Source organism: Oryctolagus cuniculus, chromosome 19 (assembly GCF_964237555.1).
Source record: "Oryctolagus cuniculus chromosome 19, mOryCun1.1, whole genome shotgun sequence".
In the NCBI taxonomy this organism is placed as follows: Eukaryota; Metazoa; Chordata; class Mammalia; order Lagomorpha; family Leporidae; genus Oryctolagus; species Oryctolagus cuniculus.
The window spans coordinates 54,495,881-54,520,554 of record NC_091450.1 but is presented as its reverse complement, the minus strand read 5'-3'; the positions used below and the strand labels follow the sequence as shown (position 1 = coordinate 54,520,554).

Here is a 24,674-nt window from a genome sequence, read left to right as displayed (position 1 = left end):
GTACCTAGGGTTGACCCATTCCTGAGGTTTCCATGTTCACACTGAAGACTGCACAGATCGTTTGTGTAGTGCATGTACCTGCATGGCGGGGGGGGGGGGGAATTGTAGCCACTGTTGGGTAACCCAAGGCATAGATGATCTTGGAAGGTAGGAGGTGAGGCTGTGATTTCTCCAGCTGACAGGATCATACTCTCCCAACTCCTGAGAATACAGGAAATCTACCAGATACAAGTTGGTGTCACCCTGGACTCTTGACCCACTCTCATGCATTGCCCAGAGCTCCCTGGCCCCATGAAGCGCACACTTCTGTATATCACCTGAAAGAGCAGACACTCCACTAAGCCACAGAGGAAGAATTGGAAGATAAAAGCCATTAGAGGAGAACACCGACAAATGTCTCCAAAAATGCCAAAAAGTAAATGCAAAAACATAAGGAACATGCACAAGGAAGATAATATGTCTCCCCTAAAGGAACACAACACTTCAGTATTAGAATTAAACATGAAGAGGTTAATGAAATGCATGAAATAGGAATTCAAAAAAATTATCATAAGCATACTCAAAACTTACATATACATTAGACAAATAAATCTATACATGACATGAATGAAAAATTTTGCCAAGAGATAGAAGATGTATCAAACTGAAATACTATGAATGAATAATTCAATATTTCAAATAGAAAATACAATGCAGGGCCTTAACAACAGATTTGGTGAAGAAGAAGAAATATCCAAGGTAGAAAAAAAATACTTGGAAATATTAAACCAAAAAAGGAAAAAAAAATTAGAAAACTAAAACTAGTGTTTGAGGATTATGGGACACTATCAAACAACCAAACATATGTGTCTTAGGTATTCCTGAAAGTGTGGAATGGATTAAAAGGCATTTTCAGCAAAATAATAGCAGAAAACTTCCCTAATTTGAAGAAAGATAGGGACATCAAAGTGCAAGAATTACAGATTACACCTAATAGACATGATCAGCAAGTGAAACAGTAAACATGAAACATTACAGTCAAACTTCATAAGTAAAACCTAAATATTCTAAAATATGCATGAGAAATGTCATATTACCTTCAGAGATTTCATAGTAAGACTGCAAGTTCAAGTCCCAGCAGCTCTGCTTCGAACCCAGCTCCCTGCTAACATACCTGATAAAGGAGCAGAGGATGGCCTAAGTTCTTGGGCAAATGCACAAATGTGGGAGACTCAGATATGTTCTTGGCTCCTGGCTTCAGCCTGGTGCAGCTCTGACAATCACAGCCATCTGGGGCGTGAACCATCTCATGGAAGAGATATCTGTCTCCCTCACTCTTTTTCCATCTCTCTCTCTCTCTCTCTCTCTCTCTCTCTCTTTTATCTGCCTTTCAGAAAAAAACAACTATGAACCATAAAGATGGGGAACTCTGCACATGGGTCTATGTAGGGAGGAGCATGCAGCAACAGAGCTGAGGGGCCAGCTGGAAAATACCAAGAGGCCCTAGAAATCCAGATGTCCATCCAGGGGTTCAGGTTGCATCTTAATGCTAAGACTTAGCTCACTCTGAGAAATTCCCAGAATACATAAGCAGCACTGTCACTGAATGATGGCCAGACCTATCCAGGGGGGGCCTCCAGATTGCTGGGGGACCCAAGGAGCCCTTTACCTTAATTCATGCATCCCTGTGCTATAGTGTCTCCTGGTTACTGGCCATGATGCTGCCTGGCACTGTTGATGACCTGCAGGGCTTCTGTAAGCTCCAGCAGCCCCCAGATACTTGCTACCTTCCCCATGGGCTGCAGCCATCCTGCTGGGGCCATGCTATACTGACAGGAAAGGCCCCCATTATGGAGGGCTCTGCATGGAGCTGTTTTGTGGCACTTGGCTTACCAGAGTTGGTAGGGACAATAGGGATTCTCAGGGTTCCTGTTGCTCTCCATTTTGGTGGCCATCTGGAAGAAGGGCAGGAGCTGCTGAGCCATGATTTGCTGTATGACCCATGATTTGCTGTATGGCTAGTTGTGTGGTCATATTGGATGTTATGCTGCAGTATCAGTAGGGGTATGATCCACAGAAGGTGACACTGCTGACCACGGGGTTTGTGTTGCACATCCTGTATGAGAAAGTTTTTCAACTGGGACCCAGGCACGCTCCAGCTGGAGAGGACCTGACCCTACTAGGCACTGACACTGGGCTACTGCTTAACATTGCCTGGAGCTTCCATGAGGCCTGGAACCTAACTCTGCAGCTGGCCATTGCCCTCTGCCTCATGCACCACTAGGTGGGCATGGCTTTCATAGGTGGTCTTGTCTTGGCATTGCTGCTGATGCCTGTCAAAAAAATGACTGGCATGTGCATCATGGCTTGCTCTTCCTTCCACAGACCTGTGTGTAGTTTCCCATAAACCAGGATGTGGGGGCATGATCTGCTCAGTAGGCTGCAGTCTGAGAGGTGGTGATGCCACTTCATCTGCACCTTGTTCCCCAACACTCCATTTCTCCAGAGAAGTTGCACTTCTCCCTTATCTTCAGGCAGCTCTCTCCTAGCCAGTCCAGACCATTGGGTTTGTCTTTTCATGGACCTCAGGGGCTATGGAGTACAGAGGAGGCCATGGGGTTTATCCAGCATCCCCCAGGCTAAGGGCCTGGGAGAGAGGCCAAGCCCTTTCTAAACTTTGTGAATGGCATATAAAGTCCTCTCTCAGTCCTGCTGAGAAGCAGTCACAGCCCGTGACTCTCACTGCAGCAAACATAGTAGAAGCATACACAGAATGGAAACTCCTAGCCAGGTGACTCCTGAGCTGTAAATGTTCCCTGGCTTTTGACCAACCCCTTCCCCCACAGCTCAATCCAGTGTTCCCTATCACTTGCTGAATTGTCTCTGTCACAGTTGGCTCATGGTTTTGCCTTATTCTGGTTTTTCTTCCACTAGTTCAGGAAAGACAAGGCTAGAATGTTTCAAATGAATTTTATAATTATGTTTCTTGGGACTTTTGGGATGTAAGATATATAAAATTATATAAGTATATAAATCCACTGGAGCTACCTTAAACAATGAAGAATCTATACCAGGGACTTCAAATGAATTGTAGAATCCAAAGGGGATAGAACAGCTGGGTCTTAGAAATAGCCTGGAACCAGGTCTCAACCTGCAGAAGCTCTCTGCCTTCTGCTTGCCTCTATGCACTTTCATTGTACATTTTCCAGAGACCCACTTTCTGCTGAACAGAAGCTGAAGAAACTACCAGGGCCAGAGTCATGGCACAGCAAGTAAAGCTGCCACCTGTGACACGAGCATCCCATATGTGCATCAGTTTGTGTCACAGCTGCTTCACTTCTGATCCAGCTCCCTGCTAATGACCTGGGAAAAGCAGTGGAAGACGGCCCAAGTGGATGGGCCCCTGCTACCCACATGGGAGACCCGGATGAAATTCCTGGGTCCTGGCTTCAGCCTGGCCCAGCCCTGGCAGTTATGACCATTTGGGGACTGAATTAGTGATAGAAGCTCTCTTTTACCTACCCCCACCACTGCCATAACTCTTTTAAGTAAATAAATAAATATATACATTAATTAATATTTTTTAAAAAGCAGAAAGAAGTTGCTTCTGGAACCTAACCCATTTTCCCAGGGTAGGGCTCATATGAGTCTAGTGTCCAGTAGATAAGTCTTTGGCAAGCATGGTGGGGGCATCACAGATGAGCAGCTTCTGGAAGCCTGGGTTGTCTCTAGAGAAGGAAGATGTTTTGATTCTTTTTCAGCAGGGAGATAATTCCAGGAATGTGTGTTACTGTTAAGAAATTGAGGGAGAACATAGGAAATCACAGAATTAGGCAGTTGTACCAAAAGCCCAGTCTTTTGCTTAGAGACATTGAAAGTGTAGCTGCAGCTGATTTAACCCAGCATCCAGACGCTATGTGTCAGACACCTTTTAGGAGTCAGCATTCCCAAAAGTAGAAGAAACAGCCTCTTGGGGGAATTTTCCATCTGGGAAAGGGAAGAGCATCAAGAAAGTGGGTCATTATAATCTGTAGACCAGAAGGATATCAGTGCTGTGACCATGAGTGGAAGAAAGAAATGGAATGATTCTGTATCTATTAGACCTCAGAAGAGGGAGCCAGAGAGAAGCATAACCTGGATGAGGGACTTCTTAACTCCCAGGTTGAAGAGAATGCCACCTGAGCTAGACATATATGACAGCTTCTGAGCTATAGCCAAAGGGCAATTTATTCTCTCCCTGATCCAGAAGGAGTTTGCCAAAATTTGCACCCCTCACTGACAGCAGCTGCCAACTCAGAGTCATATGATACATTAAGGGGACCCTGTATAAAAGGCAACAATACAGGAGGCTACTGAGGTCCCCATGATGCTAGCCTGGCTGTCTGAGGTTGTCTGTGTATGTGTATGTGTATGTGATTGTGTGTGTATGTGTATGTAAGTATATGTGTAAATGTCTATGTGTGTATGTGCATTTGTGTGCATATTTGTGTGTTTTTGTGTATGTGTATATGTATATATGTGTGTTTGTGTGTTCATGTATATATGTATTTGTGTGTATGTGTGTTAATGTATACATGTATGTGTATGTGTGTGGATATGTGTGTATTTTTATGTCTATGTATGTGTATGCTTGTGTGTGTGTGTGTGTGTGTGCACATGCATGCATCAGCTGTCCAAGGGCTTTGGCCTGGCCACTCAGAAATCCTGGATCCAGTTTGATGCCATCCAGGACAACATCCTCTCCAGGAAGACATTTGATGCCCAGCTGTACAGGGAAGTACAGGAGGCCTACATCCTCCATGACAATCTCAGGGTGGGTGCCTGGTTTTGAAACTTGACTGCCTGCTTGCCCATGAGTCCCTGATACTTCAAACAGAAACTTGCATCTCTGTAAAGTGGCTGCTTCTATTCTAGCATCATTTATCTAGAACTGAGTGTCACACTTTGGTCCTTCTAGGGTATCCAGTGGTTTAAGTCCTGCCTCCTCATAAGGCCCAGAGGTGTATTGGTGACTGGGAGTTCCTCCAGAAGCTTAGAGAGCCTTAAATCATCTAGGGCCAGGAGAGGATTTCCCCAGGCTTAGTTCTGCACAAGTCTTGGTACCCATTTGATTCAGGAGGGCCTCCCACATCTCCCACTGGGAGAGTCAAAAATGTCATTCAGAAGCCTAACAAAATCTGCTAAGCTCATTAGATTCCCCCTTTCCCCATTCCAGAGTATTGAACTCATCAAGGAGGATAATCTCCCATGATTTCTCCACTCAACTCCATGTTCCCTCCAAGACTGTCATCATCTTTACCCCACAAGGTAAATGTGCAGCTTCCCTAGAGGGGGGGCCCTTTGGCATCCTATGATCATCAATCATTTCCCAAATGTCTGCTGTGTCCAGAGCGTTATTTCAGGCACTAAGAATGAGGTGAATAACAAAGCTTACCTCTCAGGACACTCACTGTCTGGTGCAGCACACTTAGTTCATCCTCTGGGTTTGGGGGCTCTCTAGCTTAGTAGACCACTCTAAAGGCCCTAGGAGGGCTCAGGGTACATTCCTCCACTAGAGACCTATGAAAGCTGGGAAAAGGATATGATACCAAGTTCATGAGGTTGTCATGGGGTTTGAATGAGCTAGTGCCTCTAATGTGCTAGGCTCCTGTTGGGTAAATGCTAGGTGGAATTGGAGTTATGGTATGTCACCTCTGATGGACTCACCCATGTTTAAGTGCAGTCCTCAAACTCAGTCACTCTCTTCATTTGCCAGGATAAGAAATGAGGCACAAGGTACTGAGTTGCTGCAGACTCATCGGAGTGTCTGTGCCATCAGATCCTGCCTGCTGGAGACTATACAGAGTTGGCGGGAGGGTGTAATTCTCAGTGAGGCAGAGTGGGTCTGGAGTGCCCTTGTTCATGCTGTTTACCAGGTAAGTTAAAGGCATGGCACAGGAAGAGAGAGGGAGGAGAACCAAGCCTTGGGCACTAGGCTGTGTGGACACAGGAACACAGTCACCTCCATCCATTTTCTTCCTCCCACATGGTCTTGAGGTGTTGGCCATCCTGCCCCCCTTTTGTAGCTCCAGGAAGAATCAAGGCCCATTAAATGCCATCATGTGGGCTGAGGCACTGGGATCCATCAAAGCCATGAACTGTCCTTACTTGAAGGACGCCCACTCTCAGGTCTCACCTCCTCTACTGCAGGGGCAGCCCCATGGTTTTTTCAGGTGTCTTCTCTGACTTGCTTTATATCAGTGCCAAGGAGAACCTATAGTTTCTGGCTAGAGAACTGGGGTCCTGATGCCTTGAGTGTCCCTGCTTCTCCCTTGGAAAATAAGCCGGGTTTCTTCCATGACATTCTGGCTGCTGTGGATACAGATGTGGCCATCCAACTGCTGCACAGGTGCATCCTGGTAGTTTTATTCTGCTTGGAGAGGGCTGATGTGCTGCTGCTGTTTGGGGTTGGGTGCTTGTCCAGGAAAATAGTGTGGGGTAGGAGATGGGCTAATCGCGGGATGTATCTGCTCAGGTGTGACAGCAAGAATGTGGATTTTCTACTGTCAGCTCCACCACCCTCCACTTGTGTCCTGATCTGAGCCATTGCCACCTCATGCCTGTGCAGAACTGGTGTGAGAAAATGGAGAGCTGGGGGAAAGGAGTGCATTAATGAAACATCAAGAGCTTTAAGATTTTTGGTCTTGACTGGATGCTCCTGGAGATCGAGAGGTCCGAGACCTCTAAGAGCAGTCTGATCTTCAGAGAAGAGAAAGCCATCAGGTTTAGAACAGTCTTTTGTTTAAAAAATCATCTAAAATATTATTACCAATAGGGATATGACCTTCTTTAAGTTCACTAGGAAAGAATCAGGAGGAAACTGGAAACTGGAGAAACAGGGTGCATATACATGGCTGAGACTCCCCACTAAGGAATGCCAACATTGCAGGAAGTGGCTTAACCTATTATTCCACGACACCAGCCCCAATAACTCACTTTAAAAGAGAATAAAAATAGTACCCAACTTCCAAATCTTGGAAGGTTAAAGAGACTATCCAACATCAAGCAGATAGTGCAGGGTCTGGACCAAAGGCAAGGGTCAGGATGAGTGCACTTGCATTAACCTCACAGGTGTCAAAGCTTGAGAAGGAAACAAAGATAAGTCCAGCCAGGAGCAGCTCCTCATTCAGACAGGGGGCGTAAGGCTGTCACGTGGACAATCCCTTATTGTCACAGCCAGCTTTCTGGGAGGATGAGCAGAGCCCTAGGCTCCTGAGCCACTCCACACCCATCCTCCCCTACCCAAGCTGTCCCATATGCACCTGTTACACCCAAACCCCATAGATTGTTGTTGATGTCATGGATCAGAATGTACCAAGCTGGCTGAGAGAGCAAGGACACTGGTGGGAATGCTGCAGTTCTATCTTAGTTCCCCCAGTTGAGTCTCCCACTTGGTCTCCACTCTCTCAACAGTGCTGCCTATTTCCTCTCCTCAACACCAGATTGATGGTCTAACTTCCACATTGCCCAGGGGTCTAGCACTCACCTGCCTGCTCACCAGCACAGATTTGTGCTCATGCTTGTGCAAACTTGGTGGGCACACACAGTGGTAGTCTCCACTCTCATCATGCATGCACTGCCTTCCATTCTGGCAGGGGCCTGCATGGTACAGATGTGCTCATCTGGAGAGGAGATGGGACAAGTGGGATGGACTCTCACATCTGGCTCCCAGACCTGCTTGGGCCCCACTTGCAGGCCCTCCAGACCCATGACTTGGTGAGTGTGGCTCACACGAGAAGCCTACTGCAGAGTGTCATGGTGTTTGGGGGATGAGGGCACAATGTTGAATTTGGAGTTAGGAGAATCCTGGCCGGCCTATGTCCCTCTGTCTCACTCAAACTGTCTTTTCAGGGCCACGGTTTACTCATCTGTGAAATAAGTACAGTTTTAGAAACTACCTTTCCTGCCTCTAAGGTTATGTTAAATATTGACTTAAATAAGATAGATAAACATTTAAAAATAATTAAATATCATGTATCTGAGGGTTTGAGCAGAACACAATAGGTACTCAATAATCTTAGATCTTCCCTGGAGACACAGGAGGTCCCCAGCCCCCAGCTCCCCTCCTACCTTTGTCATAGCACTTGCTTGCCCAGCCACTGTAGCAGATGCAACACCAGGACGGGGGACAGGGATGCTGGAACATGGCATCTTCATGAAGTGCTTGCAGTACAACCAGTACAATCCCAGGTCACACCTGACAGGGAGAAGCACAGGTTCAGGATTCTGGGTATGGGGTGTGATGAAAGAGGCAGAATTTGCTTTTAGAAACAGCGGAGCATTCGACTGTCTCTAAGGGAAAGCAGACTGGTCCCAGGAAAGCAGACTGGGGCTGTGTATAGGACACACATGGGACCAAATCACCAGATAGTAGTGTCAAAGTCCTGGTTCTTTATTCTAACACTTCTGAGCCTCCATTTTTCTCATCTGTAAATTGGTGATATATCTCTGGAGATTAGGATTAAAAAGAAAAAGATGACGTTTGTAAATGTAAATGCCAATCAGCATCATTTCTGGCATTTCTGAGACCACCTGAGTGTTTAAAAACTGACCATGAATTTCCACGTGCAGAAGCATGAAGCAAGACCCCTACCTTACACCTTACACAAAAATCCACTCAACATGGATTAAAGACCTAAATCTATGACCTGACACCATCAAGTTATGAGAGAACATTGGAGAAACCCCACAAGATATTGGCACAGGCAAAGAGTTTCTAGAAAAGACCCGGGAGGCACAGGCAGTCAAAGCCAAAATCAACTATTAGCATCAGATTGAGGAGTTTCTGTACTGCAAAAGAAACAGTTAGGAGAGTGAAGAGACAACCGACAGAATGGGAAAAAATATTTGCAAACTATGCAACAGATAAAGGGTTAATAACCAGAATCTACAAAGAGATCAAGAAACTCCACAAAAACAAAACCAACAACCCACTTAAGAAATGGGCCAAGGACCTCAATAGACATTTTTCAAAAGAGGACATCCAAATGGCCAACAGGCACATGAAAAAAATATTCAAGATCATTAGTGATCAGGGAAATGCAAATCAAAACCACCATGAGGTTTCACCTCACCCTGGTTAGAATGGCTCACATACAGAAATCTACCAACAACAGATGCTGGCGAGGATGTGGGGAAAAAGGGACACTAACCCACTGTTGGTGGGAATGCAAACTGGTCAAGCCACTATGGAAGTCAGTCTGGAGATTCCTCAGAAACCTGAAGATAACCCTACCGTTCGACCCAGCCATCCCACTCCTTGGAATTTACCCAAAGGAATTTAAATTGGCAAACAAAAAAGCAGTCTGCACCCTAATGTTTATTGCAGCACAATTCACAATAGCCAAGACCTGGAACCAACCTAAATGCCCATCAACGGTAGACTGGATAAAGAAATTATGGGATATGTACTCTTTAGAATACTATACTGCAGTAAAAAACAATGAAATCCAGTCATTTGCAACAAAATGGTGGAATCATGCTGAGTGAAATAAGCCAGTCCCAAAGGGACAATATCATATGTTCTCCCTGATCGGTGACAACTGACTGAACACCAAAAAGGAAACCTGTTGAAGTGAAATGGACACTATGAGAAATGGTGACTTGATCAGCATAGCCCTGTTAATCAACAACTTAATACATTATCCCTCTTCGTATTTTTTTTTGTCTGTTCTACTTAATATGACTGGTTTAATTCTGTAATTAATACACAGTTATTCTTAAGTGTTAAAAATTAACTGAAATGTGATCCCTGTTAAACATAAGAGTGGGGATAAGAGAGGGAAGAGATGTACAATTTGGGACATGCTCAAGCTGACTTGCCCCAAATGGTAGAGTTAGAAACATACCAGGGGACTCCAATTCAATCCCATCAAGGTGGCATGTACCAATGCCATCTCACTATTCCAAGTGATCAATTTCAGTTCACAATTGATCATAATGAAAGGACTAAGAGTCAAAGGGATCACATAAACAAGTCTAGTGCCTGCTAATACTAACCGATAGAATAAATAAAGGGGAGAGCGATCCAACATGGGAAGCGAGATACTCAGCAGACTCATAGAATGGCAGATGTCCTAAATAGCACTCTGGCCTCAGAATCAGCCCTAAAGGCATTTGAATCTGGCTGAAAAGCCCATGAGAGTATTTTAGGCATGGAAAGCCAAGACACTCTGGGGAAAAAAAAAAACCCTAAATGAAACCTAAATGAAAGATCTCTGTGAGTGAGATCCCAGTGGAAAGAACAGGTCTTCAAAGAAGGAGGTACCTTTCTCTGAAGGGAGGAGAGAACTTCCACTTTGACTATGACCTTGTCTAAATAAGATAAGAGTCAGAGAACTCAAAAAGCTTCCGTAGCCTTGGAAACTCATGACTGGAGCATAGGGAGATTACTGATGCCATAAACAGGAGTGTCAATTGGTAAAGTCAACAGCAGGAGTCACTGTGCACTTACTCCTCATGTAGGATCTCTGTCCTTAATGTGCTGTACATTGAGATTTAATGCTATAACGAGTACTGAAACAGTATTTTTCACTTTGTGTTTCTATGTGGGTGCAAACTGTTGAAATCTTTACTTAATGTATACTAAACTGATCTGTATATAAAGAGAACTGAAAATGAATCTTGATATGAATGGAAGGGGAGAGAGAGCGGGAAAGGGGAGGGTTGTGGGTGGGAGGGAAGTCATCGGTGGGGGGAGCCAATATAGTCCATAAGCTGTACTTTGGAAATCTATATTCATTAAATAAAAGTTAAAATAAATAAATAAATAAATGGGAAAAATGTTAAAAATAATAAATAAATAAATAAAAAATAAAAATAAAAACTGACCATGAAAGGGAGCCAATGTAGTCTATAATCTGTACTTTGGAAATCTATATTCATTAAATAAAAGTTAAAATAAATAAATAAATAAATGGGAAAAATGTTAAAAAAAATAAAAACTGACCATGAAAGGCCATCAGGAGGGGGCCAGTGCCGTGGCTCACTTGATTAATCCTCCACCTGTGACACAGGCATCCCATATGGGTGCTGGGTTCTAGTCCCAGTTGCTCCTCTTTCAGTCCAGCTCTCTGCTGTGGCTTGGGAGGGCAGTGGAGGATGGCCCAAGTGCTTGGGCCCTGCACCCGCATGGAAGACCAGGAAGAAGTACCTGTCTTTGGCTTCAGATCGGCACAGCACCAGCCATGATGTCCATTTGGGGAGTGAACCAACGGAAGGAACACCTTTTTCTCTCTCTCTCTCTCACTGTCTATAACACTGTCAAATCAACTTTTTTAAAAGGCCATGAGGACTAACCTCCTGTCCCTTCCAGAGCATACATCTGACCCATCTCATTAAAGGCTTCCAAAGATGTATCAGGAGGACTTCAAAATGTTATTGGGAAATGTGTATTGTGAACATTTTGTGCATGAATTTCAAAAATATTTGCACAAAGTAAATTTCTCATATAGCTCTATTTCCCACAAGGTTTTTGAAGTACCCTTGACAGCCCCCAACATTGCAAGATAAGTGAGAAACCTGCCTGCCAGCTCCCTTCCTTATGTGCAGAGCTTCTCTGCTGCCATGGGATCTGCACCCCCCTGCAAGTCAACCACTGAGTGACCCATGAGAGAGCCTCTTCTCAGCAGAACCCCTACCCCAGCCTCTCTCCCAGGCTAACCCATGCCTTCCCTCCTTCCTGTTCTCCAGATTCCTGTCAAGCTTCAGGCCTCTCTGCCCAAGCAGCTTGAGAGGCAATGTGTCAGACCCTCTGAATCAGGCTTAGGAGGAAAGCAGAAGAAGCATAAGGCAGGAAGGTGAATGGGAACGGTGGTAGTGGTGCTGGTGCTGGTGGTGGGTGGGGATCAGGCTGGCCAGTTTGCTGCTGTCTTGGTGCCATAAGACTGATAGGCTGTGAACAGCAGTGTCTCAGGCACTGGAGCCTCTGTCCTGGGGCTCGGCCTGGTCGTGAGTGAGCAGGGCTGGGGAATGGGGAGTGAATGGTTTGGGGGTACTTATTCCAGGGGACCAGGGGCACACAGCAGCCATGGCCCAGGTTACAATGAAATGGATTGATGAGGAATGGGAGAGTCTGAGTCAGTATATGGCTGCCTAAGATGCAGGACTCGGGAGAGGATTCCTGTTTCCAAGAAGTGGGTGGGCACAGCTCTGGGAGGGAGCACAGAGTCGCATCCTATTCCAAAGGGACCACCTGGCTCTGGCCTGAAGGTGGCAGCGGCTGCAGTGCCGGCTCTGGCCGCCAGGGGTCATCATGCAAGCGAGGATGTCCAGACAGAGCTGAGACCCGGGCCCAGTGGCCGTGCTCACATCCGCAGGCTGACTCTGGGTCCGCAGAATGCTCAACCGGCCCAGGAGAAGTAGGCAGCCACAGCTCCGCGGGCATGGTCTGCGCGGAAAGGAGGGATGGACTTGAGGACACCTGTGGGAGGACGCTGGCAAGGAGGTGGCCGGAGCAGAAACAGCAGCAGGGATACGGGTTTGAAGTGACAGGAGCCAAAGAGGGAGAGGGGCGCTGGGAAAAGCTAAGGCGGGGAAGGGTTGGGCCTGCGGGTGACTTGACTGGAGACAGACACCCAGAGAGGGGTCTGGGGGATGAACGCGACTGATGGGCAGCACACAGTTAGGCGTGGTCGCAGGAATGGGGGGGGGGCTGGGATCGCGGTAGGGAAGAAGGAGTCCGGGGGGGATGAGGACAGGGTCCAGAACTGATCACCCCACCCCCATGGAGTGGACCAGGGGCCTGAAGGAGCACCGGATCCCGGTTCCCGGCGGGCGGTCCCCACTCTCCTCCTCTGAGATCGCCTCCCCCACTGCCCTTTGGCACTGCCGGTTCTCATCTCCGCCGCGGTGGGCTCCCAGACATTGCAGAGCCTGGGTTGTCCTTGGCGACCCGAGCCCCACGCGCCTGTGTGCTGGAGGTCTTTGCCCGCTGCAGGCAGGGGGCGCGCCCCCAGAGCGCACAGCGAGGCCGGATCCGACAGGCTCCGAGGATGACCGCCCCTAGCCAGCCTCAGGGCCAAGCCCCTCTAGGCGGCTCCCTTGCCAGCCCTGTGGTGGTGGCGGCTCCCGGAGCAGGCTTGGTGCCCAGTCAGGGGAGCTTGTACCCGCTGGACCGCCCTCCACCCCGGTCGCGCCTACCTCTCCTGCGCCTCTCCAAGCCACTCTTGGTTCACACATTCCCTCTCCTTCTGAGTCCCAGGCCTCTAGACTCCAAAGGCAATGACCCTGGCTTTCTTCCATGAAAGGCGGAAACGGAGCAAATCGTGACCCTGCTATTCTCCCGTGGCCCATTCCTCCTTTCCTGAACACCCTATCACGTGTCTCTTTTGTACCCCAGGGACACTCGGAGCACCCGCCCTCCCCACTCACCAGCCCTTATCCCTTCCATTTCGGGGCACTCTCATCAGCCTGCTCCTGACCTTCCCGAGCTTTCTCTCTCCTTCGGGTCTACAGCCATCCAGGACCTTCCCATGCCCATCTAAATATCACCGCAAGTCTCAGTCTCCCCACCCCATTGCTTTCTGTGGTCAGCTCTGGGAAGGCTCCCTGCATTAGGAACGCCCCCTGACTATCACTGGGCCCCTCAAGTTCCCTCTTCTGCACCCCAGCACATCCATCCTGGGCTTCAGCCTCATCCTCCACTGACCAAATCAAAGCTCAGATTGTGAGAATTACAAAAGGGAATGCACCCTGCTAGATCTCATCACACCTCCAGCTTAGGGCACAGACACCTATGCAAATCCAATCCCTCAGACAAACTTCATTTGCTCAGGATTAGAGCGTAGAGGTCAGGAACTCTGCCACCCATCTCTGACCCTCCTGGTACAGATCTTGCCATGTTTTAAGTGCCACACGTGGAGATTTCACATCTTAGAGCCCCTGAGGAGCCCTATGCTCCTGTGCCCTGCAGTCTCCCTGGGGTGTGCACCCACCCCTACCCACTTTCCAGACATCTTACTTCCAACTCTGGTCACCTCGCTCAGTAGTGACGTGGATCTGTCATTATTTTTCAGGGAAAGATTGCAAACAGACTATAATGTCAAATATTATGCAAGCATATTACGGTGTGGCAATACCATGTGATTTTTAAAAGTCATGAAAAGAATATGTTAAATGGGGAAGGGCCATAAACAAAGCAGAACTTACTCCCTCATTGGCAGTGCCTTTCTAGGTTTATGGAATTCAGATTTGTTTTTTCTTATTGATCCTTTTGATCATTTCTCCTTTTTAAAAAATGATTTTTTAGACTAAAGTAAAAAAATTAAATTATCATTCTGCTAATTTGATAAAATCATAAGTATTATGACTTTGAGCCTTTCTCCTACTCAAATATTTTTACACATGTATTAGCATAATGTACCTACAATGTTTTATCCTGTATTTTAATAAATTATTTATTTATTTGAGAGAGAGTACAGAGCAGAAATACCAAGGAAAGAGATCACTTTCACACACTGGTTCACTTCCCAAATGCTTGAAATGACAAGGGGTAGTCTGGGTGGAAGCCAGAAGCCAGGAACTTATCCAGGTTTCCCACATGAGTGGCATAGACCCAATTACTTACTCCATCATCTGCTACATCTCTGGGTCTGCATTAGCAGGAAGCTGGAGGTAAGCAATCCAAGCACTGTGATATGAGATGGATGCATGCTAATAACTAGGCCAAATGTCACTCCATATAATTTATTGATAGCTCTCAAAAACAATTATAGATGACTATATGATATTGCATAAAACATATTATTTTCTTCTGAAATATTTTATTCTTTTATGCAATGTAATATTAAGACAAAGAGGGCAGGTTAAATGTAGTTTACTGATACAATTCTAAAATATGACACTTCCCTTCCTCCCTAGCAACCCCCCTCCCTTTGCTCTCCCTTCCCTCCCCTTGACTTTCCCCTTCCTTCCTTATTTCCTTCTTCGTTCTTTTTTTCAGTATTTGAGGTAACACTACAGTCAACAGGGTAAATGTTCCACTAAATAGATAAACAAGTAAAAAGCCCCTAGTTCAGTGGTGATATAGGCAAGGGCTATAAATAATAATAAAATGGAAAGATGACTATTTCACCCATGTACAGTAAATTCTTAACTAATCACAGATGAATAAAAAATTTTATAAATGCATTATAACATTTTAAACATTGTTTTGACAAAAATATAAATATTTTGACAGAATGAATGCAACAATACTGATACACACAGGGGTTTCTTCTTTTTTTATTATTTTAAAAATTTTAGCCTCAACACATAAGAGAGAATTTGGGTAATGACATGGCTCCATCATTTCTTCTCCCAATGAAAACATTGCAACCAAGCTGTCATGGCAAATATTACTGCAGGCAAATAGATTATGGTATTTCAACACTGTCTGACTGACAAAAGTTGCCCAAAGAATAGACTAAGAGGTGGAAACACCAGAAATAAAGCAGAACCTACTTCGCAATGGTGGTGGATTTCCTGGATGATGGAATTTTTAGTATTTCCCTTTTATCCAAATAAACACCTTTCAAAAAGAATAATTTTTTAAATCATCCCAGGTTCTACTGGCTTGATAAAACCATAATTATTGTAATTTTGCCACTTTACTTATCCAGATATTTTTACATGGGAATAATCATAAGGTACCTACAATGTTTATCTAGTTCTTATTTTTTTTTAAGTTTAGCTATTTGAGGGGGGCACTCTGACTCATGGGTTCACTTCCCCAAATGCCTACAATGAACAGGCTGAGCAAAATCCAGGAGCCAAATTTCAATTCAGGTCTCATGTGGGTGGCAGGGACCTAATTATTTGAGTTATTACCTATTGGTTTCCAGGATCTGCATTAACAGGAAGCTTGAGATGAGTATTGAACCAAAGCACTCTGGTTGGATGCAGACATCCTAACCACTGCACCAAACATCACTCTGTGTCACAAACCAATAGTTTTCAAAGGCTTAATTTTGATGACTGTGTGATGATCCATTAAACAGATATATTAACATTGTTTGAAACTATCTAGATTAAATTTTTGGCCTCTTCAGTTGTGTTTGCTTTTTGTCAATAGACAGGCATTCCACAAACTATTATTTATTTGTTTATTCATCTATTTATTTATTAAAATTTTATTTAAGGAATACAGACTTCAGCATTTCATATATACTAATTTAGGATTCTTCCCACCCTGCCTCCCTCCCACCCATACTCCCACCCATCTTTCTTCTCCCACTCCTATTCTATTATTTACAAAGATCTATTTTCAACAGACATTTATTATCTATGTGATTCTACTAGGTGCTGGATATTTTATGCACTGTGATTTTTTTAAGTTTCTGTATTTTCCTCTCTGCCTCTCTGCCTTTTCAATAAATAAATATCTTAAAATTTTCTTTTCAATGATGAACACTATTAAAATTCACTGATGAAACAATAAAGATATTTGAAATTCTTAAAGTTGATGGCATCACATTACATCATTTACTAGCCCCTCATGTTTGGAAGACTTGACTAGTTGGCTTATCATCACTCTCTTAACTCTCACTTCTGTTCAATTCCAGATTTTAAAGAATGTATTTGAAAGGTGGAAAGAGACAGAGGTCTTCCGTTCACTGGTTCACTCCTCAAATGGCCATAATGGCAAAGGCTGGGCCAAGCTGAAGCCAGGAGCCTTGACCTCTACCTGGATCTCCCACATGAGTGGCAGGACTCAAAGTAGTGGAATCAACACCTGCTGTCTTCCAGGGCTCATGTTAGCAGGAGGTGGGAATCAGAATCAGAGCCAATATGAGAACCCAAACATTCCAATATGGGATACAGAAATCCCAAGAGGCAGCATGTTAACTGCTACACCAAACATTCATGGTTCTCCATGATTCTTGATGGTTCAGTATGCAAGACTTTATAACATACTCTCAATTGATGCAGATTTTTGTGTACCTTTTTCCTATTAGGCATCTCAGTATCAAAGGGTTAAATTATTTTGCGCTTTTTTATTACACAGAAACATCATTTATCATGCAGCATTTATCAATGCAGCATATTTAATTAGTAATAGTGTATTAGGTACAACTTTAGTTAACAAACGCTACACAAACACTAAGATTGCAGGATACAACTGCCCATAGTGATTAATATTGAACAGGGTTTCAGATGTTATTTCACCAATAACTTTTCACCATATTTCTTTGTGTATTTTGTGGCTTTTTCTGCTATGTACAGATAATAGGACACTAGCATTATGGCCAATGCCAAATAATTTAGAGAGTTTTCTGATGGGAATCTGAATCTGCCAGCACATTTTATCTCAGCATGAAATCTGTTCCATAGTTGCCTGTGCCAAAATCAAAATACATCATGGAGGGAGAAGTAGTGGTCAGAATTAAGTAACTAGCATCATGTGAATCCCCAACATGGAGAACACAAGCTGATTTACATCAGTTTTCCTTAGAGTCAGGAGGCAACTCAAAGTAGGGAGTATCTGAGGCTGGAGCATTCTATGATAGGGAGGAACAAAACTAGTGAACCAATCATGAACAAACCTTTTAAAAATGAAAACAATTTCTTGCAATTGGATTCAAACCCAACCCAGAATACCTAGGGAAGATCTCATCCATCATTCAAGGTGAAATAAAGACCTACCCAAAAATAGATGTGTAGATCAATGGGACAGATTAGAAACTCCAGAAATCAACTCATGCATCTACAACCAACTTATCTTTGACAAAGCAGCTAAAATCAATCCCTGGAGCAAGGACAGTCTCTTTAATAAACAGTGCTGGAAAAACTGGGTCTCTGCATTCTGAAGTTTGAAACAAGACCCGTTCCTTACACTTTAAAAAAATCCACTCAAAATGTGTCGAAAACCTAAATTTATGACCCAATACCATCAAATTACCAGGCAATATTGGGGGAACTCTGCAAGACATTGGCATAAGCAAAGATGTCTTGGTAAAACACACACACACACACACACACAAGAAACACAGGCAATCAAAGCTAAATTTGGGAAATGGGATTGCATCAAGCTGAGAACCTTCTATACTGAAAAAAAAAGTCACCAAAGTGAAGAGGCAACCAACAGAATGGGAAAAATATTTTGAAGCCATGATACTAATAAAGGACTGATATTCAGAAACTATAAACAGCTTAGGAACTCAACAACAACAAAACAGAAAATACAGTTAAGAAATGGGCAAAGGACTTGAACAGGCATTTTTTGAGAGGAAATTCAAATGGCCAACAGACACATGAAAAAATGCTTAGAATCAGTAGCCATTAGAAATTCAAATCAAAACCACAATGAGGTTTCACCAGACCACTGTTAGAATGGTTCACATAAGAAATGAACAAACAGGGGCCAGTACTGTGGTGTAGCTGGTAAAGCTACTATCTGAAGTGCCAGCATCCTACATGGGCACCAGTTCAAGTCCTGGCTGCTCCAATTCTGATATTTCAACATTGGACCAGTCTTACAAATAATACTTAAGGATGCATTACATACAGAAACAGAGAACAGAAATCAGCATCATGAAAGAAGGTGAAGACAGAAAACTCCCAGCAAAAGAACAGTGGTGGGTCCAGCACTGTGGCATAGGAGGTGAAGCCACTTTCTGCAGTGCTGCCATACCATATGGGCACAAGTTCATGCCTTGAGTTTTCAACTTCTATCCAGCTCCCTGCTAATATTCCTGGGAAGGCAACAAAAGATGGCCCAAGTCCTTAAGCCCCTGCCATCATGTGGAAAACCTGGAAGAAGCTCATGATTCCTGGTTACAGCGTGGCCCAGCCATTCAGGGAGTGAACCAGCAAATGGAAGATCTCTCTCTCTCTCTCTCTCTCTCTCTCTCTCCCTCATGCTCTTTATCTGTATTTCTGTATCTCAAATAAATAAATAAATAAATCTTTAAAATAGAACAGTGGATGGCCGGTGCCACGGCTCACTAGGCTAATCCTCTGCCTGTGGCGCTGGTACTCTGGGGTTCTAGTCCCAGTTGGGCCCCGGATTCTGTCCCAGCTGCTCCTCTTCCAGTCCAGCTCTCTGCTGTGGCCCGGGAGTGCAGTGGAGGATGGCCCAGGTCCTTGGGCCCTGCACCGGCATGGGAGACCAGGAGGAAGCACCTGGCTCCTGGCTTCAGATCGGCCTAGTACAAGGGCCGCGATGCGTTGGCCATAGCAGCCACTTGGGGGGTGAACCAATGGAAAAGGAAGACCTTTCTCTCTCTCTCTCTCTGTCTAACTCTGCCTGTCCAAATAAATAAATAAATAAATAGAACAGTGGTGATTCTGAACGAACAACAGTGATATTTATGGGAAAATGGCTGAACAAAATCATTACATATCAACAATAATTTGAATGTAAAAGGGCTCAATTACACAATTAAAAGATACAGATTGGCTGAGTAGATAAAAAACAACAACAACAACAACAACAACAAAAACAATACCCAGCTACATAAAACACACTTACCAATGAACATTCACACAGACTGAAATTCGAAGGTGGAAAAAATATATTACATGCAAATAGAAATCAAAAGTGAGCAGGAGTACCTGCACTTATATCACACAAAATAGACTTTAAGAAAAAAAACTGATTCAGGGCCAGCCGAGCTCAAAAAAACAAAGTCTCGGAGGTGGGGGCCGTGGCTGTCCGGGGAAGGAGGCCTGAGGGCTGCCTGCCGGGTTGGGGGGACGCCGCATCCCGGGGCCTCGGGCTGCCAGCAGCTGGCAGGCAGGCGGAGGAGGCAGGAGGCCGTGGCTGCAGGGGCGGCTGCAGGGGTGGCGGCGGTGCCTCTCCTCCTCATGACCCCACCGTTTGTCCCCAAGATCAGTGCGAGCAGCTCCCGTGTCTCCTCCCTCCCCTCCTGCTGCCCGGGCAGCGTGAGCGTGGGGCTTGGCACCCCCCAACACCCCACCCCCGGCCGCCCACTTAAAAAAAAAAGAAAAAACGAAAAAAAAAAAACTCTTAAAGGAGACAAAGAAAGTCATATAATGATTATGGGATCAATATAATTAGAAGATTTGACTATGGCATGTATATTTACAACCAATGCTAGGACACTCAATTTTATGAAAGGAATGTTAATTGTTCTAGAACGAGACATAAGCTTCAATACAATAATTATGGTGCACTTCAACACACCACTTTCATCAAAGGACAGATAAACAAGATAAAAAAGAAACAAAGTAAAAAACAGAGCTCATCTACAATTTAAACCAAATGGAACATTCCATCCCACAGCTGCAGCATAGAAATTCATTTCATCAATGAACTGAGTATTCCCTACAATGAACTGTGGTCGTAAAACAAGTTTCAACAAGTTTTTAAAAAGTGGGACCAAATCATATAATTTTTCTGATCATTGTGGAAATAGGTGGAGATGAACAACCAAAGAAATTCTAGAAAATATTCTACACATAGAGAATAAACAACATGTTCCTGAATGAAGAGTGGATCACAGAAGAAATCAAAAGACAAATAAAAAAATCCTTTAAATAAATGACAAAGAAAGAACAGCATATCAAACTTATATACAAAGTAAAAGCAGTGTTAAGTTTATATCAATAAGTGGCTATAACAAAAATTAAAGATATCATATAAATGATCTAACAATCCACCTCATGACATACAAAAATAACAACAATTTAATAAAACCCCAAAATTACTGGGAGGAAAGATAATAAAAATTACAGAAGAAATAAACAAAATACAAATAAAAACTATATAAAAGATCAGTGAAATGAAGTTTTTTAAAAAAGTAATAAAATTGAAAAATCATTTACCCAACTAACCAAAAAAGAGAAGACACAAGTTAATAAAAATCTTAAATGAAAAGGAAGATGTCACAATTGATACCACAGAAATATAAAGAATAATTATGAATTATTACAAACAGCTATATGACAACAAATTGGAAAATCTAGAAAAACTGATATATTTCTGGACACATACAATTTACCAAGACTGAGACACAAAGACATAGAAAACATGAATAGATCAATAACCAAGACTGATATTGATGCAGGGTTAAAGTTCCTCTCAACAAAGAAAAGCCCTGACCTGCATGCTTAATACCACTACGTAATTATACCATATGTTTAAGGAAGAACTCATATCCATACTTCTCAAATGTTCCAAAAAGAGTTGGAAAAGAGGAAACCATTTCAAAATCATTTTAGGATGCTAAATTTTAGAATTGCCTTAATTCCAAAACCAAGTAAAAGTACAATGAAAAGGAAAATTACAGACCAATATTTCTGTTGAACACGGATGCAAAAATTCTAAACAAATTATTACTTGAGTTCAGCAATGCATCAAAAATATAATGCACCCAGACTAAGTGGGATTTACCCTAGAGAGCCAAGAATGGTTCAACATATATAAATAAATAAATTTGATATATTATATCAATAAAATGAAGGCTAAGGTCATAATTTCCTCAACTGATGCAGAGAAAGCATTTGATACAATATTCTTTTATAATAAAATTGGGTATAGAAGGAATATACCTTAACACAATCAATGCAGCGTATGACAAATCCACAGCTAAAATTACATTGAATGGGGAAAAGCTGCAAGTATTTACACTAAGATCTGAAATCAGACAATGACACCCTCTGTCACCACTATTACTTAATATATTTCTGGAAGTTTTAGCCACAGTCATTAGGTAAGAAAAAGAAACCAAACAAATAAAATTGGAATGGTAGAAGTCAAATTAACCCTGTTTGAAGACAAAATGATCCTTTATACATGGGAACCAAAAAAAAAAAAAAAAATCCACTGAGACTATTAGAATTGATAAGAGAATTTGAGGAAACAGCAGAAGAAACTCTTCCGGAACACGTGATTCACAGCGGACCTGCGTGGAGAGCGTGGGAGCCCACAGTTTGGGACACCAGCGGCAGACTCAACACACCAGCGCTGGAACCCGAGGTGAGCCGAACCTCAATAGCCCGAGACACCGGCAGGCAAGCGGAGAGAGGAGACTAGAGGGAATGACCCCCGGGGCGGGGGGGAAGTTCACCAGGCTAACTGGAAGAGAGAGAGAGAAGAAAAAAAAAAAGGTGACTGGTACGGACACGGATTTCTCTCTCTCCGCTCACCTCTCAAGGGTGAGCAAGACAAAGAGCAGGCACCATCTTGGACATACGTCATAAGCAGAGCGACCTCAGGTCTGCACCGGCACTGAGCCTAGCAGAAAAACCTGACTCTGGGCGGGGTGAATTAACAGGAGATTAGGACCTAGTAAATTTGTGGTGCTACTGAACTGAGACTGTGAAAAAAGAGGCGGTGGGGGAGAGAACTCACGGAATTCACGTGAGCACTCTCCAGAGACGCTACAATTCCGTAACTTTGGCAACCCAGTGGGAGACTGAAGGAGAATTTGAGCCCACTCTGAGGGCCGAACAGATTCCCTGTGTGGTCCTTGGGAAAGAGCTTCCGATCTCTGGCTCCTGTGGGTATATCATTTGCCTGCTAACTACCTCCAACTTCGTTCAGCTGTGCGGAATTATTTCCCTTTTGAATCAAAAAAAGAAAGAGAGAGAGAGAGAGAGAGAGAGATCTACCACGCCTAACCTGGGAGTGTCACTTTTGGCACACCAAACAGAGCTCTCAGGCTACACCCATCTCAAGCCCTAAGGCTCCACCAAAAACAAGCAGTCCACTTAATCTAGAGTCATAGTATAACAAGAAAAAACACCACAGTGAAGAAACCAAATATCTCCAATATGCCAAATAACAAACACAAAAACCGAGGTAATAAAAACAAGGAAGTCACCATGACGCCCTCAAATGAAAAAGACACCCCAATTCAAGATTATGAAGATGATGAGATAGAAGAAATGCAAGAAGCAGATCTCAAAAAATTGATAAGAACATTAAGAAGTTCTCAAAAACAAATTCTTGAACTACAGAAATCCTTAATGGACAAGATAGAAAATCTCTCTCGTGAAAATGAAATATTAAGGAGGAATCAAAATGAAACAAAACAACTAGCACAACAGGAAACTGTGATAGTGATGAGAAATCATAATGAAGTGAAGAATTCAATAGATCAAATGACAAACACATTAGAGAGCCTTACAAACAGAATGGGTGAAGCAGAAGAGAGAATATCGGACTTAGAAGACAGAGAACAGGAAAGGATACAGTCAGACCAAAGAAAAGAAGAGGAAATTAGAAATCTAAAACATACTGTCAGGAATCTTCAGGATACTATTAAAACACCCAACATTCGGGTTCTAGGAGTTCCTGAAGGCATGGAGAGGGAGAAAGGATTAGAAGGCCTTTTTAGTGAGATATTAGCAGAAAATTTCCCAGGTTTGGAGAAGGACAGAGAAATTCTAGTACAGGAAGCTCACAGAACCCCTAATAAACACGACCAAAAGAGATCCTCACCACGACACGTTTTAATTAAACTCTCCACAGTGAAACATAAAGAAAATATCCTAAAATGTGCAAGAGAGAAACGTCAGATTACTCTCAGAGAATATCCAATCACTCACAGCTGACTTCTCATCAGAAACTCTACAAGCTAGGAGGGAATGGTGAGATATAGCCCAGGTACTAAGAGAGAACAACTGCCAGCCCAGAATATTATATCCTGCAAAGCTATCATTTGTGAATGAAGGTGAAATAAAGGCTTTTCATAGCAAACAGAAACTGAAGGAATTTGTCGCCACTCGTCCAGCCCTGCAACAGATGCTTAAAGATGTGTTACACACAGAAACACAGAAACACGGTCATCAATATGAAAGAAGAAAAGGAAGGAAACCTCACAGCAAAAGATCACAGGGAATTCAAAGCATATATTAGAACTTATCTTTGGCAAATGGCAGGGCAAAGTTACCACTTTTCATTAGTCACATTGAACGTTAATGGCCTGAACTGTCCTGTTAAAAGACACCAATTGGCTGATTGGGTTACGGAACAAAACCCATCTATTTGCTGCTTACAAGAAACACATCTTTCCAACAAAGATCCATACAGAGTGAAAGTGAAAGGCTGGAAAAAGATATACCATGCCAACAGAAATGAAAAAAGAGTGGGTGTAGCCATCTTAATATCGGACAACATAAACTTTACCACAAAAACTGTTAAGAGAGACAAAGAGGGGCACTATATAATGATTAGGGATCAATATAACAAGAATATATAACAATTGTCAATGTATATGCACCTAATTACAGGGCACCTTTATCTAAAAGATTTGTTAACGGACTTAAAGGGAGACTTAGACCCCAATACAATAGTACTGGGGGACTTCAATACTCCACTCTCAGAAATAGACAGATCAATAGGACAGAAGATCAACAAGGATACAGTAGATTTAAATGACACTATAGCCCAAATGGATCTAACAGATATATACAGAACTTTCAATCCTACAGCTAAAGATTTTACATTCTTCTCAGCAGTACATGGAACCTTCTCTAGGATTGACCACATACTAGGCCATAAAGCAAGTCTCAGCAAATTCAAAAGAATTAGAATCATACCATGCAGCTTCTCAGACCATAAAGGAATGAAGTTGGAAATTAGGAACTCAGGAATCCTTAGAGCATACGCAAACACATGGAGATTGAACAACATGCTCCTGAATGAACAATGGGTCATAGAAGAAATTAAAAGAGAAATCAAAAATTTTCTGGAAGTAAATGAGGATAAC

The 24,674-nt window shown here is 43.4% G+C and overlaps 1 long non-coding RNA gene across 1 annotated transcript in view; it reads right to left on the bottom strand.

Annotated features, from left to right (window-relative positions):
• Positions 1-1,075: 1,075 nt before the first annotated feature.
• LOC138847021 (uncharacterized) overlaps positions 1,076-24,674 on the bottom strand; it is a 106,506-nt gene continuing 82,907 nt past the window's right edge. The window contains exons 2-3 of the long non-coding RNA XR_011384610.1: positions 8,089-8,215; positions 1,076-1,153 (exon numbers count right to left, since the gene is read on the bottom strand). This is a non-coding gene — a long non-coding RNA (uncharacterized lncRNA). The remainder of the gene's footprint in view (positions 1,154-8,088; positions 8,216-24,674) is intronic.